Source organism: Maniola jurtina, chromosome 16, assembly GCF_905333055.1.
Source record: "Maniola jurtina chromosome 16, ilManJurt1.1, whole genome shotgun sequence".
Taxonomy (NCBI): Eukaryota; Metazoa; Arthropoda; class Insecta; order Lepidoptera; family Nymphalidae; genus Maniola; species Maniola jurtina.
In genome coordinates this window covers 9,100,658-9,106,657 of record NC_060044.1, presented here as the reverse complement: position 1 = coordinate 9,106,657, position 6,000 = coordinate 9,100,658, and positions in this window count along the sequence as shown.

Genomic DNA, 6,000 nt, shown 5'->3' with positions numbered 1-6,000 from the left:
TAAGTACTAATTACTCGTATCTATTAAACAATTTTACTAAACGATGTGTGTATGAATTAATAATAATTAATTAATGTGCCTAATAGATTATGTGACATTATTTTAATGTGACAACTATGTATAAGCTTTTATGGTAAGTGATTATAATAATTGATTCTAGTGTTGGCAACACCTCGTTCTCACGTTCGGTGTTGCTTGGTGTTGGTGGTTATGCTGTGGTCGTGACGTCAGAGCCCCCTCCATCGAGACGAAAAAGATGGCGCTAGGGCGAGGACGTGGCGTGGAACGACAAGCTTCAGTTGCTGTTTGCGCTCCGACCGATTTACATTGCATTATACGGGTTGATTTTACTATCTGAGAGTTTAATTTTTAACATCAGAAGTGTGTAGTAACTTACGCTTTGAGGAAAAATCGGTCGAAACGCAAACGTACTTTTCCACCTAGAGGTCTTCAAGTGCCAGGACACAGTCGGCCGCGATGGAAACGTAATAAGGTATCTCGTAAAGATACCGAAACTGTGAGTACTTTGAATAATTATTAAAGATTAAGTGAATATGGTTTAAATTACTAAATCGTATTCTCAAACTTTTGTATAGTCAGGTGAGATAATTCGTTACTAAACTAAGTTGAAGGTATCAGCTAAAAGTCTGGCACGATTTAATATTGCGTACAGTCTATAAGTGGTCCTCGTGGGAATAGTGATCGGTAAACGAAATTGTCTTTTAGTTCCAAATTCAAAGGAATATGTTTTAAAATGGTTAATGTTTAGTTTGTTCGAATTTTATTTTGGAACTAAATGTTAAATTCACGTTTGTCTCAACTTTTTTTCGAACAAAATATTATTTAAATTATAGTGGGTCAATTATTATAGTAGCATCAGTAATATACGTCCTTAGAAGATAATAATTTAAAAACGTGTGACGATTGAGCTAGTTATTTACATGAAGTTTTTATAATAAAAATATTAAACATGTGGGTAGTATACGTGACGAACAAGTTAAAATGTTATAGTGGTAGTGGTAAAAGTAATCGAAGAATGTCTTAGGTTAGTCAAACTTCACAAGTGAAATGTTAGCTCAGATATAAATCATGATAACCAATCCCGAACTTGTATACTGAAATGAAATGAAATTTATTTATTTGCTGAATATCAGTTGTTGAGTTCAAAATTATAACTAAGTAGCGACCTTCATATTCTACTTCATTTTGGGTAAGGTCTGACGAAATCACAAACACAATCGTTATGATAAATTATTATACTTTTATTTCATATTTAAATTTATTAACTTTTACATTTTGTGTCAAATAAATGTTGTTCCTCTTACGTTAGTATATTTTCGAATGTCGTCGTTTTAAAACCACTCTTACAGGTAACCTCTCCACGTTTATTAGCCACTCCCCTTTTTATCTTATCGTTATCGGCCAATCCAAATTGTACAATGAATAAACTTAGTGACTAATATACAAATCATCAAGCTCGTTTAACAAATCATCTAAGTAATAAAGATGTTTTCATCTTATATATTGATTACAAATATTATCCTTTATTATGCTACAATTCATCAACTAAAAACTATAAGAATTTTATATACAGTACGTTTATCGATCAGATGTTGAACAACTTCAGCCAATCAATGACGCCTTCTAATATGATGTTATGATTTGTTATGATTTGAGTGGCGCCAACTATCTAATCAGTAACTTCTATACGTTTATAGATAATTAAGATGGGCCAAGCTTACAGCTCGGCCATCCTGTTTTAAGCGAGTCTCATCGCTTTTAAAAAAAAAATTAAAACTTAAGTAACATGTAAACTTCACAACCAAAATGACAAAGACTTAGTTCAACAAAACAAAAAAAATTAAGATAGTAATTAATTAAATTAATATTCTTGCTAACCTTAACTAGAAGGAATATACAGTTTTATTGATACATTGGTATTGATTATGATTGCAACTTAATTTTAGAGCACTCGCAGCAACCCTTTCCATCCGATATAATTAGAAAATAGCAGATAAACTCAATTCAATTCCAAACTATTTACCCTCGCAACTTTACCTGCCAGTCTACAGTAGCACTCAAATTTAGCCTTTAATCTAAAATTCATTTTTCTGTTCTCTTCCGCTAATATTAAAATAAAAAGATGCAGACACTCTAAATTTATAAATAATTTTTCAAAAATCATAAAGATATCAAAAATTGCGAGACCAGTAGCAACTAAAGGAGGCCTCCATTTAATCAAAGAAGGTAGGTACATGCATAAAGTCCGAAGTATCAATTATAACTCACAAGCCAATATTTTACAGGAACACTCAATAGAGATTTGGGGATGAGCATGTAAAACTAATTACTAAAAACTACTTTAAAGGGTTTCAAGTATCTCAAAATAAATTGTTAAAAGTTCTGTTCCAACTAGACTCTCCTTCCCACTAAAGAATTATATAAGAAAACTGATGAACTATATTATATAAGTCAATTATACAAATTCAAAATATGTCTATTTGTTAGGAAAATACTATTAAAGTCCGTACATACACGCATCACTTTAAAGCTAAATCTCATAAATATGGTACACAAAACGAACATACCTATTATGCTACAATTACATAAAGCTAGGACTAATTATGGTATGTAAACTACCTAGCTCTACTACATAATGTACTTGCCGAAACTCATACTGGAGGAAAAATCTTTTACAAAGTTTAAAGTTTAATCAAACAGTGTCAAACACCATAGATATCTTAGCTAGATGTAGGTATAGTTTGTTAACGAATATAACGTGTTTTGACTTTTTATATTATTGTATAGTCACCATACCTTTAAAGATTATGTTTTCTTCTATATTTATATTTAGAATCGGGAGCGATTCTTAATATGAATATGTGTAAGTGAACTTCTTGTCCTTTTGATAAAATAAACTCTCTAAACTTAAAGTTAATCGCCGCCAGTTCTCGATTTAAATCACAAAACATTTTCATACACTTTCAACGCAATAGTTTTACGCACATATTTTCTTCTTCCCTTCTTATTGGAAAATCGCGGATTCCGAGCCTTGGCGCGTCTCTCTTCTACCGGGATACATATATGATTGTCCTTATTTCCCTCCAGATCCAAATTTTTAATGACCCTTATCCTAGGGTCCACCTCCTTCCTCCTATAGGACTTTTTGTCCATAGCCCGTAACCTCGGGGCTTTTCCATCCTTTCCTTCCTTGGGACTTTGTGTCCCTGACCCATACCTAGTTTTGGGTCATCCTTTCCCTCATTTGTTCATTTCCAACATCCTTGGATCCTGCAAACATAAAACACTTTGAGTAGACCGTTCATTTAATTTTGTTTCATAAGCATCCATCATAATACAATCCGACCTAAGAGAAGTAATTTTACTTGGTAACCTAGAAAACCTATTATCATTATTATAATTTAGTTTTCTCCAGTTCCGTACCCCTCGAAGGGTGCCTACGAGACCCTATTTTCTAAACCTCTGCTCTCCGTCCGTCTGTCCGTCTGCACGTGCGTCACGGCCCGAACCGCGAACGGCGTATCGTGAACCGTGATAGATAGAGAGTTGAAAGGAACGTGATTACGGATGTATGAAAATCCTATGCCTGGTTGCTTCCAATTCAAACTTTTTCTTTTAATGCAGATTACGCTTCCCATATTTCTTACAATTACCTATTGTTTTTTTTTTCTAGCAAAATCCACATTCTGAAGTACTAATGGACAATGTTAAACAAACGCCAGGGTACAGTAGTTGCGTCACTTGTGCCTCTTAACCATATAATATCTACATGCAAAAAGAATCTTTGATTTATAATTTCACATGATACTTATATATTTTATTTTAGCCATAATATGCACCATATGGCGTACTTTGTCGTTTCGAGTAACATAAGCAGAACTACCAAATTCGACCCTGGGAACGACACAGTCGCGACTCGCCGCCGAATGATACCTATTAGTTTATCATTAATTCCTTTTCATAGAGAAAAGCGATATCAACATAATAGCAGGAAAAAAATGAAATAAATATTCCGTTCGATACATCTCTATTCTCTACGACATCAAAATCTCTATCACAAGCTGATCGATCATAAAGATTAGAAGAAAGTAGGTACCTTATACATTATTTTATATGTTAACCGTAATGACCCGCATCTGTTCGATTTCCCTTTATTCGTTTCGTAAAAGATTCATCCTCGTACGTCCATCATCATCATCATCGTCATCTACATCGTCATCATCATAAGGTCACTGTTGAACATAAACCTTCCCTAGTAAGCACCACACGTACTGTCCTCAGCCTTCCTCATTCAACCCCTGGTTCCTATTGATACAAACCACTAAACCCCCCCCCCATCAAATGTGTACCTATCTACATCCATCCATCATACCCAAATGCCGTGCTGGTTGATGTGATGAGCGACAAAGTGTTAACCTCTTCAATACGTCATGGAACTGTAGGAATAGCCATGGAAGACCTCCAAACCGAACGTTGATATTTTGTGTAAGTGGTCCCACGAGTCAAAAAAAATATTCTTGTCCATAAAGGAACAAGCCACGATATAGATTCTTCTATCGGAACTTAAATATTCCAATCACTGCATGTATTCCAACTAATCAGTTTGCTACTGTATATTTGAAGTTGATAATAAATAAAAATGTTAGCTTAATTAAATTCCTATGATAATTCGATTTTTGGTGCATCAACCAGCTTCACCTATTATGTAAAATTAAATATATATATTTTTTTTTAAATTACCGGCTGTACATTTTAAACTAACCTAAGCAAAATATACTTTCTTACTAATAACTTAATCTTAAAAATTTTCAAGAGGATCCTTCCGCCTCAAATTAACTCAATGATAAAAATGAACAGGAAACTTTAAATGTTGTAAAATCCAGCCAATGCTTCGTACCTTGCCTTATTAATCCAATAGGTACTTCTTTGGATTTTGTCAAAACAAAATACTTTTACTTGTTGAGTGTATAATAAATAAATAATGTAATAAATCAATTAACTGTTAAAGCTAATAACTTTTACAGAAAGCGAACCTCATGATATCTCTTATGAGTTTTAAGCGTAAAATTACCACGCCGAAAACAAAACATGAGCTGACAGTATTCTTATTTGATATACATAATCCAGTAATACTATATCTATCTACATAATTCGTAAATATGTATGTATAGTTTGTAAGTTACTATTTCACTTTATGCTGTTTCAATGCTTTAAGTTATTATTTTTATCTTTGTCTCATTTTTTTAGTTTAGCCTCATTCTATTTTTAAACTTACTATTTCGCTATAATATTTACAAGTAACCTCATCGAAGACTACACGGTCTTCTGATAACCCAACAAGCATTTATCCAACAGCTATCGCTTTCACCCGAACGGAGGTTCCCTGAAATATACTGAGATAACAATACCTAGTTGACACATGGATGTCCAAGAGCGGCAACAAGCTATGACCCCCTCTAGTCATAACTATATCTTTATGATTGTAACATTTCAAACAGTGAAAGTATGTATAAACGATTTCGTCCATAGGACATGCGCTCTAAAGAATGTTAATATAATTATCAGCAACTAAAAGCTTGAAGAAACTAATAGGTACAACTTGTCTTTGAAGTATGAAAATATGCACATTTATCAAGTATACCAGTTCATCAAACATTAAAGTACGCATTTATAAAATGATAACTCACTTATTAATCAAGATAACTACCTGTTTATCAAACCTACCCTACCAAATATAAATAACTACTCACCAAATGTAATACTTTATAACTTAAGTAAAAATATGAAACAAATGTGCATCAACCACATACATACACTCTTCAAATTCATCCATTTATCAAAATGTTATATAATATAACCATTCACCAAATCCATTATATACTTAGTTCATTAAATAGCTTAGTCAAACTTTACTTCACTTGCCACGATTGCAAATTTTCCAAAATAGTCAGCCGCAAACATTGCAGCTCATCTCGCTTG